Raw genomic sequence first — 14,649 nt, 5'->3', positions numbered from 1 at the left:
CAAGATTACATATGTGCACTGTGAAGGAGGGAGCACCCGCAGTAATGTTATTAGCGAGGAGCTTTTCCTGCTGCCAAAGAGAGAGTGTCCAGTTAAAGGGCCGATGGCTTATACTAGCCTGGTCCGTAGTGGAGGGGAGCAGAGCTAACATGAAAAGCAGGAGAGAGTGTAGATTTTTAGGTTTTTTGTTTGAAGCTAAGGCGCGGACAGCAAGCTGTACTAGCTGTCCAAGGAGGAGGGTGTCATGAGCTAGATCTGCGGCTATATTTAGCCTCTCCATCCGATGGGCGAGTGCTCTCATCATCCGTCGTTGGAACCTGCTGCTGGCCGGTGGCGGGTTTGACTTTTTTTTTTTGGGGGGATCCAGAGCGGCTGGGAGGCATTTTCTGGAAAGACACAAGCAAACCCTCTGCCTTGGGTGAGAAGGGGACTGGGTCCCTGCCAATTGTTTGTTTCTGGGTCCTTCCAAAACACCATCGGGGCAACTGTTGGTGCATAGGAGGGGCCCCAATGCTTATGGAGGGGGGAAAGACCGTTTTTATCAAAGGAGAGGAGGTTTATGTGAATGAGGCAGGCAGTGATAATGTCGCCTGGTTGACTATGTGGGCGTAGATCCTTCTCTTATTGAATTTGCACTTTGAGCTGGCGGTGGATGCATTCTACTATAGCCTGCCCCTGGGGGTTGTATGGAATGCCGAAGTGGTGAGTAATGTTGTAGAGCTGGAGAAATGTAGCGAATGAGGAGCTGCGATACCTAGGCCTATTATTGGTTTTAACATCCCAAGGAACCCCCATGAATAAGATGGCTTGCCGCAATGCTTTAATGCAATGCTTGGCTGTTTCTCCCGGTAAGGGGACAGCGTAGCAAAGGTGAGAAAAGGTGTCGACTGTGACATGGACATACTTGAGGCGCCCAAATGATGGCACATGGGTGACATCTATTTGCCATCGGGAGTTTGGCTTGAGGCCACGGGGGTTGACCCCTTGTGGCTGCAACAGTCCAAGCGGCAAGAAGGGGGCGCATGTTTTACAGGCGCGCACCAAATGCTTGCACGTTTCCTTGGGGAGGCCTGGCAAAAGACGTTGAAGTGAGGCTGCTGAAAAGTGGAACTTAGAATGGAGAAGTTTGGCTTGATTGACCAAGTCTCCGACAGTGGCTATTGTATGGGTGGAGACAGTTTGGTCGGCAGCAGAATTACCCGTGGCTAGAGGCCCGGGCAGCCCTGAATGGCTGCAAATATGAGAAATGTACTATGGCTGTGTGCGGAGCTTGAGCTCTCGCTGCAAGGCATGGAGTGCTTGATCAATGGGCGTGTCATGTGGAAAGAAAACAGCATGGGCAATAACTGAACAAACTTGCAGGGCGTACTATCAGTGAAGATGTTGACGGGCTCATTGCCGTGGTGTTGGAAGGCAGTGAGGATGGCTAGTAGCTCGCCCACCTGAACCGATCCGGGATGGGTTTGGCAGTAAACAGTTGGCAAGTCACGGCTGGGAGAGAAGGCAATATAAGTAAACTTGGTCTTAGAGGCGTCCGTGAAGACAGTAGTGGAGTTGGAGAGAGGCTTGGAGCCAGGGAAAGGGTGGTATAGTGGGGAGAGGGGGAGCCTTGTGAGGCCCTGGAGCAACTTGTGTGTGGGGGGGTAATGGCAGTCAAAGGTCCCGTGGAAGATTTCTAGAAGAATTTGAGCACGGGGGTTTTCGGAGAAAAGGGCAGTGGTGTGCTTGTCAGTAAGGCATACATATTCAGAATCAGAGACAATATTCAAGGACTCTTAAAACATTTGTAAAACTTTAATGATGGCTCAAAGCTCTGTGCATTGAGCAGATGAATAAGGAGTTGGCTAAACCTGTTCTTTTTGGAAAGTAACACATGCTGTTTTTTTTTTTTTATGCTGCTTTTTCATTACTATTACTATCAGTAAATACTGTACAAGATGGTTGGGCTATGCACATAGCCTTGAAAAGCACTGCAAAAATTTATTGTTGGGTTCTTTACAGATAAAGGAATGCAGTTGGCTTGATTTGTCCAAGAAGACATTAAAGAAAGTCTTAGGAAGTTTTAAAACAAAGTGATAGCCATACAGCTGGACTTTAACTTTTTGCAACAAACTAGCAATATTTGGGATTGCTGCATACTACAGAGTTGTTACTTTAATCTATGATAAGAGGTTGTTTCTGTGACACATACTCTTTTATAATAATTAAAACTATAATTAACCACATTGTACTTTTTTAAAAATATTATGCTGAAATATTGGTAGCTTTATACACTTTTAAGCATTCATAGAAACCTTTTATCCATATGACTTTAATTAATAGAGGGTTTAAGGGAAGAAAAAGTTGTTAATTTTATAACACTGTAAAACACCTTTATTTAGCTTATAACATATTAAATGAACTTAAGTATTACTTTAATTTTTCTTTCAAGGTAAAAGAACAAATCTCTTATAATTAGTTTGGAACAAAAGGCCACTGTTCAGGATTAGGTCTTGAGAAAGCAGTTTTGAACGTTATGTTCCTTTAAGAGATAAAGCTTTCTTTCTTGGAACACCGAGGAAAGGAAACGATAAGCACAAGAAACATTAGATAGACTTTCTCTGTATACTGACTGAGGATAAGAACTTTTATCAAAACAGATTAATGGTGAGAGGCCTTGAGAAAGAACAAAAATTTTCAACTTTGCATCAGCATACTACCCGACACCAAAGCCTGTAAAATTTTATAGATAGACCCATTAAATTTTATTTAACTTTAACTGTAAAAATTCCTTTTCCACCAACCTTCTGCACTTTCAGTATTCAGTCAGGTTTTGTCTCACACTCTACTCTTTCCAATAATCAATCATTTTATCTCAGGACAAAATCATCTTCTGTTTCCTTAATAATAAAAACACATTCCATATAGCCTACATCAAAGTTATCAAGCAAACCTCTTATAACAATACTGTGAACATTAAACAAGCTTGTTAAAATAATGAACTTTTCTTTAAATACTTAGTAGCATGCAATATTAGAAACAGTTTCCTAGAAGTAAGTTGGCAGGGGAGGCTGGTTGCTGCCAATCTTTCCTGTTATAAAATTACCTTTTATTATTATCATCATCAATTCAGTTTTATATATATTTAAGAATGACCTTTTGGAATTAGCCATTTAATACTTTAATGTAAACAATGCTTTATTAAACCTTTTATTTATAACCATATAGACTATTGAAGACAAATTTTATGTTTATAGAACACATTCCCTTACTTAAAGTTATCACAATACCTTTTACAGCTTGCCATCTGCAAATTAAGTTTCAAGAGTTTATGAAAATTAGCCATCCTACTTTAGGACAAAATACACCTTTTTGCAAAACTTATTACATTTCAGTTAGCATTTTCACAAACTTTTAACCTTTTTTAATATTCATTTAAGCTTTACATTCTTTATATTATCCTGTGAAGAAAAATAAGTTATTCATTTTAATCTGGGCAAGAACAACCTTTTATGAACACGTACAGTTAATCTTGTCAATCAAGACTTACAATTTCTATTATTGTAGATATCTTATTAACATTTAAGCTCATGTATTGATATAATAAACTTAAGTATTAATATAAGCGCTTATTTAATTTTTGGCCATTTGGATAGAGCTCTTTTATAAATTTTTATTAATTTATATTTACCATCCGGAGGTATCAAAATATACACTGACATTGAACGAACAGACAAACACAGAACAATCACAACACAGTAACAGAAACATACAGTTTACAATTAACTCATAATTCTTACTTTCTTGGTATAGCTGCTTTTAAGTTCTTATTAAGATTTCTTCTGGAATCCATGTTGCCTGTATCATGCAAGCTTGTGCTCAGAAACATTCCTATCAGTTATCAGCAATCAGCTAAAATAACCCGAGCAGCAGTTAGGCAGACCATTAGCACACATTTTTGGATAATTACTGTAAGACTATACTGAGACTTGAAGTTCTGGAGATAATTATTGATTTAAAACTGAAAATTCCTTTTAGACCTTGATAAAAATTTTGTACTCATTTTATTATCTTGGTTAAATAAGTCTAATTAGAATTAGCATGGAAATAAAACAAACACAAATGTTGCCACGTTTTTCTCTCATAGCTACATTGTCATGTAGATAGTAGGGAGCTTGAGGAGTTGTGAAAAGGGTGGGCGGGCGTTTGTTGGAACAGAGTTGATTGCCTTATAAGCTTGTGTGGATTTTCGGGCTCGTGGCTGGCCTTGTTGATAGGCGGGGCCAATTTCAGATAGGTATCAGGGTCCGAGAGATTGGCAGTGAAAGCCAGGGGTTGAAGGGGGCTAGTAGATCCTAGTAAGCCTGGAGCTGATGCCCGAAACTTTGCATTGGTGGCAGGCTAGTAGGCCAGCAAGCGCCCGAACTTGCGGGGCCTGCTGGCTGGAGAAAGAGACTCCCATTTAGAAGAGTAGAAAGGGGAGGGGGAGAGCTAATAGGAACGCGAGGAAAAGGACGAAAGTGACTAGAGGGCGGGAACTGCCGAAGAGGAGAGCCAGGAACAACACGCAGAGAGGTGAGAGAAGGAGACAGGGGAAAAGCTGGCTGGGGTTCATGGGTGTCCGGTCTACCAGAGTTGACATGTGGCGAGCCATGGATTAAAAGGGAGCAAGAGGTCCCAGTATTTTTGGAGCTGCCGCAGGGAAACGCGGACTCCATTGGTATCGAGCAGGGCAGCAAGGGCCCTGACTTGTGGCGCCTGATGCGTTGATAAAGAGGCACCCGTGTCGGGATAGGAGTGGGACGACGGCGAGGGGTCCCTACCTGGAGAACGAGGATGGGCCGTCCGATTCACAGCAGCAGCAGCAGCAGAGAGGGGCTGGGGGAGGAGCTTCCACGTTGGGCGCCAGTTGTGGCTGAGTGTGAGGGTCTCGTCCTCGCTCGGGCCCAAGAGTCGGGGGGGCTTGCTCCTGCCAAACCACTGGCGGGGGGTGCCCCAAGAGGGAGCACCGGTTCTCCAGGCGTGGGGGACGCATGGTTGGGGAAAAACCACGGAGACCGCTTGAGCGCAAGAACAGGTCTGCTTTATTACGGAAGTACACTTGGTTATATAGGGTTGGGTAGAGGGAGGAGTAAGATATAGGTAGGGCTAGCTGAGAGGTTTGGAATAGGGGAGGGGAAAGGGGGAGTGAGAGCTGGCCGGATGTTGGGCTAGGCGGGAGATAGAAAGGGGGAGGGCAGCGCCGGCCAGCTGCTAGCAGCAAAGGCCTAGTCAGGCGTGGTCACCTTATCTAGGCCCAGTGGGCAGAGGCGGTATCACTTCTTGCCACACCGTTTGCTACTGTGGCAAGCCGGGTGCCCTTCCTCCCACATTCCCCCTTCCCCAGCAATGACCTTTTTACATGTTCATGCTACATTTGCTGCAGCTGATGTACAGATTTTGAAACATAGTTTTCAAACATGGTTCCATTTTGGTTTACATTATGGTTTATATTTTAGACTGTACAAATTTCCAAAATTTTAGTGTCCTTTTGTTTTACATTATGGTTTACATTTTAGTTTATAGACTTGTATACCTTTTTGGTGTACATTAACTTGTCCTATATCCATCATTACAAGATCTTGTGGATCACTTCCATTGCCCCCTAGTTATACTGCTTCCATCTATTCTATAACTCTCTCCCCCTTCCCTCAGGGCCCACAGCGAAAATCAATCTTCACTACTTGAGGACCAGACTTACAGATACTTGCAACAATATTGAAGACTTCACATACTAAACTGCCCTAACCCATTGGGAGCCACTGATTCTCTCGAGGGACACAATTCTCTCTGTTTTAGAACATCAGGTCTCCCCAGGATGTGGGTATCCTTCACGTTCATTGTACAGTCTCCACCCAATGATTTAGTACACTATGACAAAATGAATACTCACAGACTCCCTAGTAGCCTGACCCTGTGCCACATGCCCCCCTTTAAGCATGTTAAACACATAATCCTTCCTCATTATATTTTCTAAAGAGTTTTTTCAACCTTATAGTTACAACCATATATCTGAGAGTCTCCCATATTAGTTTCCCCCATCCCAACCCCAATTCCTTGGGTCACCTGACCCATCCTCCCAACCCTAGTCTCCCTCAAGTCCACGAATCTCCTCCCAAAGGTATCCCTATGCCCCCATCTTATCCCTTTCCTGTACAAATCGTAGACTTCACCCATGTAGGCATTAGGTCCCAATCTTCCTCCCCCCCCTCCAAATTCTTTTAAGCCTATCTTCCAGTCTCTAGTTCTCTGAGACAGCTTGGTTTGCTTGTTTCATATCAAAGAGGTCACGTAGTATTTGTCCTTCAATGCCTGCCTTGATTCACTCAACATAAGGTCCTCAAGATTCATCCATGTTATCCCATGTTTTTGTACTCTATTCCTACTTACAGCTGAGTAGTATTCTATTGTATGTATATACCACATTTTATTTATCCATTCATCTGTTGATGGGCATTTGGGTGGATTCCAACTTTTGGCAATAGTGAATAATGCTGGTATGAACATTGGTGTGCATATATTGATTTGTGTTCTTGTTTTCCGTTCTTCTGGGTAAATGCCCAGCAGTGGAATTGCTGGGTCATATGGCAAGTCTATAGCTAATTTTTGAGAAACCACCAAACTGTCCTCCAGAATGGCTGGATTGTCCTGCATTCTCACCAGCAGTGGATGGGTGTCTCCATTCCTCCACATCCTCTCCAGCACTTGTAGGATTCTGTTTTTTTAATAGCTATCAGTCTTATGAGACTAAGATGGTATCTCATTGTAGTTTTGATTTGCATTTCCCTATTAGCTAGTGATTTTGTGCATTTTTTCATGTACTTTTTAGCCATTTATATTTCTTCTTTGGAGAAGCATCTGTTAGATCTTTTTCCCATTTTTAAATGTGTTGTTTGTCTTTTTATTTATAAGATATAGAAGCTCTTTATATATGCAAGATATGTCTCCTATCAGATATATGGTTAACAATGTTTTCTCCCATTGTGTAGGTTCTTTTCACCTTCTTGACAAATTCCTTTGAGGTGCAAAAGGCTTTAATTTTGAGAAAGCCCCATTCAACTACTTTTTCTTTTGCTGCTCCTGCACTGGGTGTGAAGTTCCTGAAGCCATTCCCTATTACAAGGTCCTGTAGATGCTTCCCTACATTATTTTCCAAGGTCTTTATGGTCCTGACTCATAATTTAGGTATTTTAGCCATCTTGAGTTGATTTTTGTATAAGGTGTGAAGTGGTAATCCTCTTTCCTTCCTTTGCATATGGATATCCAATTCTCTAGGCACGATTTGTTAAAGAGGCCATTCTCTCCCAGTTGAGTTGGCTTGGTGTTCTTGTCAAATATTAGATGACTGTATATGTGAAGATCTATATAAGAACTCTCAATTCAGTTCCATTGGTTAGTGTGTCTAGTCTTGTGCCAATACCATGTCATTTTCACTACTGTAGGTTTGTGGTAAGGCTTAAAGTCAGGCAGTGGGATTCCTATGAATTCGTTTTTCTTTTTCAATATGTCTTTGGCTATTGGGGCTTCTTTCCTTTCCAAATAAATTTCATAGCAAGTTTTTCTAGTTCATTCAAAAAATACTGTGTTGACTTTTATTTGAATTTCTTTGAATCTGTAGATCAGTTTTGGTGAGATAGACATTTTAGCAATGTTTAATCTCCCTATCCATGAGCAAGAAATATTCTTCCATTTAGTTAGGTCTTCTTTGATTTCCTTTAAGTGTTGTATAGTTTTCTGCGTGTAGGTCTTTTACTGCTTCAGTTAAATTTATTCCTAGGTATTTGATTTTTTATTTATTGTTGTAAATGGTATTTGTTTCTTGATTTCCTCCTCAGATTGCTTATCATCAGTGTACAGAAATGCTACTGATTTTTTCACATTGATTTTATATCCTGCGTTTTTACTGATCTCATAAGTTCTTGAAGCTTTGATGTAGATTTCTCAGGGCATTCTAAGTGTATGATCATGTCATGTGCAAATACTGAAATTTTGACTTCTTCCTTTCCTATTTGGAGCACTTTTTCATCTACTTCTTGCCTCAGTGCTCAAGTAGATACTTCTAACACAATGCTAAGTAGAAGGGGTGATAGTGAGCGTCATGCCTTGTTCCTGATCTTACAGGACAAAATTTTAAGATTTCACCATGGTAAATTATGTTAGCTGTGGGTTTTTCATATATACCCTTTCTCATGTTCAGAAAGTTTCCTTCTATTCCTATCTTTTGTAGTGTTTTTATAAGGAAGGGTGCTGTATTTTATTGAATGATTTTTCTGTATCTACAGATATGATCATGTGAGGTTTTTTCCTTCAATCTGTTTATGTGGTGTATTACACTTATTGATTTTCTTATGTTGAATCATCCTTCCATACCAGGAATGAAAGCCACTTGGTCATGGTGTATAGTTCATTTAATGTGCTGTTGAATGTGATTAGCAAGAATTTTGTTGAGGATTTTCACATCTAGTTTCATTAGAGAGATTGGTGTGTAATTTTCCTTTCTTGCAGTGTCTTTGTGTGGCTTTGGTATTAGGGTAATGTTGGCATCATAAAATGAGTTAGGCAATGTTCCTTCTATTTCAATTTTTTAGAAAAGTTTAAGCAAGATTTGGTGTTAGGTCTTTCCATAAAGTTTGGTAGAATTCACCTGTGAAACCATCTGGCCCAGGGTTCTTCTTAGTTGGGAAGCTTTTAATGACTGATTCTATCTCTTTACGTGTGATTGGTTTGTTGAGATCATTGATTTCTTCTTTCATCAATGTAGGCTCCTTATGTGTTTCCAGGATTTTGTCCATTTCCTCTAAATTGTCTTTCTTGTTAGAATATAGTTTTTTGAAGGATCCTCTTTTGATAGCTTTATTTCAGTGGGTTCAGTGGTGATATCCCTTTATCATTTCTTATTTTGTGTATTTGCATTTCCTCTCTTTTTTTCTTGGTTAGTCTAGCTAAGTGTTTGTCAATTTTATTGATCTTCTCAAAGAACCAGCTCTTTGCTTTGTTTATTTTTTTTGAGCACTTTCTTATTTTCTATTTCATTTAGTTCTGTTCTGATCTTTGTTATTTCTTTCTTCTTCCTTTGTGTTTAGTTTTTTTTTTTATTATTAATTCCTCCAAGTGTACAGTTAGATCTTCAATTTTGGCTCTTCTTTTTTGTGGTATGAATTTATGGCTACAAAATTCCCTCTCAGTACAGCTTTTGCTGCATCCCATAAGTTTTGATATGTTGTGTTATCATTTTCATTAGTTTCAAGGTAGTTATTGATTTCTGTTGAGATTTCTTCCTTGGCCCACTGATTTTTTAAGAGTGTGTTGTTTAACTTCTATACCTTAGTGCCAAATCTGGGTCTCTGGACCATGCAGATTTCCAGTTTCATTCCACTGTGATCAGAGAAAGTGTTTTGTACGATTTCAAGCTTTCTGAATTCATTGAGACTTTCTTTGGGGCCTAGCATATGTTCTATCTTGGAGAATGATCCATGTGTACTTGAGAAGAATGTATATTCTGCTGTATTGGGTGTAATATTCTATATGTCTATGATGTACAGATCCTCTAACATATTGTTCAAAGTCTTTGTTTCTTTAATGATTCTCTTTTGAGATATTCTGTCCAATGTTGACAGTGGTGTGTTAAAGATCCCAACTATAATTTGAGGCATCATCTATTCCTTCCCTTAATTTTTGCAGTGTTTACCTCACATATTTGCAGGCACAATTGTTAGGTGCATAAATATTTATGATTGTTTCTTCTTCTGGAAAGATTATCCCTTTCACTAATATATAGTGTCCATCTTTGTTTCTCACAAGTGTTTTGCATTTAAAGTCTATTTTGCCTGATATTAATATAGCTAGTCCTGCTTTTTTTGTTATTGTTTGCCGGTAAGATTATTTTCCAGCCATTCACCTTCAATCTCCTTGAATCCCTGGCTCTAAGATATGTTCCTTGTAGACAGCATATAGACGGGTCGTATTTCCTTATCTAATCTTCCATTCTGTGTCTCTTAGCAGGTGAGTTTAATTCATTGACATTCAGTGTTATTACTTTCAAGGAATTGCTTATATTAGCCATATTTTCTTTGGATTTGTGTTCATCATATGTTGTTCGAAATTTTTATCTCTTTTTGTCATTTTTGTTGTTGTTAACTCTCCTATAACTTGTCTCTCCTGTTTTTTTCTTTCCTTCTGCAGAACTGAAGGGCAGGTTTCTTATTGGCATACTCTCTTTGTTTCTGTTTATCTGTGAATATTTTGAATTCTCCCATCACATTTGATTGCTAGCTTTGCTGGATTGAGTATTACTGGTTAGAAATTATTTTCATTTAGTATCTTGACTATGTCATACCACTACCTTCTTGCCTCCATGGTTTCAGATGAGAAATCAGAACTTAATCTTATGGAGCCTCCATTATATGTGATAGTTCTCTTCTCTCCTGCTACTTTTAGTATTTTCTCTTTGTCTTGAGCATGGGATAAATTAACAAGTATATGTCTTGGGGTAGCCTGTTGGGATTTATGCTGTTTAGAGTGTGTTGTGCTTCCTGGACATGTACATGCATCTCCCTCAAGTAGGTTTGGGAAGTTTTCAGCCATTATTTCCTCCGAAACCCCTTCTGTCCCCTTTCCCTTCTCTTCTCCTTCTGGGATGCCTATAATGCTTATGTTTCCACATTTTGCATTGTCATTCTGGTCCCTAAGTCCTGGCTGATTTTTTTCTATCTTTTTATCGATTAATTCTACTATCTGTTTGATTTCAGATGTGCTGTCTTCCAAATCAATAATTCTTTCCTCTGCTTCTTCAAATCTGCTGTTATTTGCTGAGAGTGCATTTTTTATTTCTTGGATTGTGTTGTTCATCCCCATCACATCCATTATATTTTTGTGCATGATTACAATTTCTTCTGAATTCTCTCCAAGTGTTTTCTTAATATCCTTAATCTCTTCCTTCATTTCATTAAATTGGTCCATGATACATGTTTTGGGAGCTTTAATCAGCTGTTCAGTGTTCCACTCATGTTGCTGGTTTTTAGTTTGTTCATTGGATTGAGTCATGTTTTCCTGATTATTGGTATGGCTTGTAGTTTTTGTTGCTGTCTGGTCATCATTTTATCTTGATGTGTTTATTCAGTTGATTAGTTTTTTCCATTGGGGTTTAATTATTTGGTTTCTGTGTGTGTGTGTGTGTTAAGTCTTCCTTTTGTCACTTTGTTCTTCTGTTTCTATTTCCTTGTTTTTGGCTAAGTTACCTTGAGGAAGCACGAGTTTTGTTCCAGACTCTCCAGGTCAATGTCCAGGCACCTCTTCCTTTGTAGCTTCCTGAAATAGCCCTCTCTTACAGAATTGCAGCACCACTCAGATGGTCCTGGGGTTCATATGGGTTTTTCGTGGAGAGCATTTTGGGTGCTTTTTAGTCAGCTGGCAGGATCTTGGTGGGCCCTGCATCCAGCTCACACTCACACTTCTGGGACTGCAGGGGGACTGCAGGGTGGGGGTCCCTGCTCCTAGTGGCCTGGCTTACAGTAAACCATCAAGGGCCCTTGCTGGCCTGAGGTCAGGCACTAATCGCCTGCCAGTGGCTCCCACTCTTGCACTTCCACACACTCTCATACTCCCTCTTGCTCTTGCTTGATCATCCTTCATAATAGTTTACATTGGGTCACAAAACAAAGCTTGATAAACTTAAACATTAAAATTATGCAAAGCAACTTTTCAGATCATAAAGGAATGAAGCTGGAAATCAATAACAGGCAGAGAAATGAAAAATCCACATATATATGGAAGTTAAGCAATATGCTATTAAACAATCAGTGGTTCAAAGAAGAAATTACAAGGAAATTCAGTGAATACTTTGAAGTGAATAAAAAAAAACAATACAACATATCAAACTTATGGGATGTGATGAAGTCAGTGCTGAGTGAGAAATTTATAGCCTTAAATGCATATATTGAAAATATAACAAGAGCTAAAAATCAAATTCTTAACTGCACACTTTGAGGAACTAGAGAAAGAACAGCAAATTATTGGCTTAGACTACTTTCAGCAGGGAGACCATCAGTCAGTTAACTTAAGGCAATGCAACAGTTTAGGAGTGCTGTAAAGATGATTTTTTTTTTTCTGGATGAAGGCATAAAGAATCATTTTGAAAGACAAATTATTATTAATACTATTACCTCACCTGTACCATCTGGAGTCTAGCATGTTCCTTTCCCAGGTGCTGGTTTGTCACTTTCTCTGTATCTCCACATAATATGTGCATTACATTCCAATGCTTATAATTTGATGTTTATTCCAGTCATACCCTTTTCCCTTCCATACATTGACTTTTCTGAAGAGATAGGTACAAAAAGTAATCTAAATTAAATAAAGCCTAACCAGCATTAAGCTTGGGTAATCTGAGTGGATGATAGAAGCCAGATCTTTTACTGCTGGAGATAGAAGTTATAGATAAGTAATGGGAGAAGACTGGTATGATCACATTAGGAATAGATTAGACTTGGAGATATCAGTATGTACTCATGTTTACTTTATCTATATATTTACAAATGGATACATATTGAAATTTTTATGGGTATGTGACTATGCATGTATTAGAAGCAATGACATTTCAGTAGCAAAGATTGCATTTGACATCCAGATTTTTGCATCTAATGGCATTTTACATTAAATGAATCCAGGGTTCCTAGGAGAAATGACTGATTCTAGGCTTGAGGCAAGGAAAAAATATATATATATATATAATGAAGTAGGTCTAGAAATTAAGGGAGTGCCAAAAATGATACAGTTATGTGTAAGAGACAAAAGATCCATCTGAGAGAGTGGCCATAGGCATAACTGAAGCAATTTAAGATTTTAACAAAAAATATAATTGAATGGGCACCTGTTCCATATACTGAAAGGGTCAACAGTTGTAGTGCATGATCTTTAACACTAAGAGTAGGTTGTGGTCAATGTTGGAATGTAGATATTCAACCTTGAACAGATGGGGCACAAAGAAGTTAATGTTTACAAGGAGTTGTATATGTAGTAGTTGCCTCAGCATCAAAATCAAACTCTGGGCTTGTCCCGTAGCTTGATTCTAATTCTCAAAGAACAAACCTTTATTATGGGCAACTAAATAAGTAAATGACCCAATCAATTAGAATAGCCACTGATACTGGTTTCCCCTGTTACACACTGAAATAGGTGTGCTCTTGACCTGTAAATCTATACATTTGCAGGTGTCAGACAAAGCATCAAGACTACAATAGGCCAAGAGTCTGAATTCTGACCAATGAATTGAATGACCTTACCTATTTTCCATTCAGCATAGCTGGCACTGTGGCTAAACAGCCACTGCAGCTTTCTGGAAACCATTAGCTTTTAGGTTGCTTCATCATCAATGAACAAGGGCTCAACATTTAGTGGATTTACAGAGAATTAAGGATCCTGTAGGTTCATTTCCTTTTCTTCAGACTATAGCACGTGACATGGCATTTTCAACAAAGGAAGAAATACCATTTTTCCCCTGTAAAACCAAGATGATGCTGGGTTCTTTTGAGATGCATTCTTGAATATATACATTCTGTTTGACAAGCATGAGTTTTTTAAGAAAAGTTGTGAGTTTACAAAATAATCACATGTAATATATAGGATTCCCATCCATTTCCCCACTACTAATACCTTACATTGCTGTGACATATTTATTATGAAGGATGAACAAATACTGTAATATTTTTGCTACCTGTAGTCCATAGCTTATATTTCATATATTTTTCCACAAGCTATCCTATTATTAACACCATATATAATTAGTAATACATATATGTTTTATTTCTTGAAAGAACATACCAATGTTTATACTGTTAACCAAGCCCATCTTCCACCATGGCATTCACTAATTTATACAGTCTCCTACCTGTGTAATCCAACTAAAGTGCAACCTCAGGGGCTCTCAATTTCATTACATTTTTGTACCATCATCAACCTCATTCACGTTAAAATATTTTCATTGCTCTAAAAGTAAGAGTCCTATACCCATGTATACATCACAGTTGTTGACCTTTACCATTGATATAGGACTTTCTTTCAATTTCCTGTTAAAATAGTACAATATTACTTTTATCTATAGTCTATATGTTATTATAAGGATGAGAAGCTGAAGAAGAGGATGACCCAGACAGAACAGGACCAAACCAAGAACAAATAGTAACAGGAAAAAGCCTAATCCTGAACCCTTTTGCAAGAATGCCCTTCCCTGACCATCTGGACTTGTGACACTGGGAGAAAGAAAGAAAAAACAACACAATTAAATGAATCTCAGAGAACGTACTGGGAGAGCTATTAAAAACAAAGCTCCACAGCAGCTCTTCAGCTACTTGATAATCTTCTGCATTCCCACCCCTCTGCTTTTTTTAAAGTCCAGCCACCAAGGTTTTCTTCTAAGATGAATCACTCTTGTTAGAAATATTGGAGCTCTTGCTGATAAAGTATGACTCCCCCCAAAACAGCATCTCCATATTCTAAACATATTTTAGTAGACGAATGTTCTTCTATTTGTATTATTAATCACAATCCTCATCCACCACCAAAACCACTAGGTTATACAAACCCTAGATTATCCTCTGTCTTTCAAACGACATTAAACACCCTAGACCTCTTTTT

Source organism: Dasypus novemcinctus, chromosome 29, assembly GCF_030445035.2.
Source record: "Dasypus novemcinctus isolate mDasNov1 chromosome 29, mDasNov1.1.hap2, whole genome shotgun sequence".
NCBI classification, from domain to species: domain Eukaryota; kingdom Metazoa; phylum Chordata; class Mammalia; order Cingulata; family Dasypodidae; genus Dasypus; species Dasypus novemcinctus.
Note: the sequence above shows the minus strand (reverse complement) of the source record.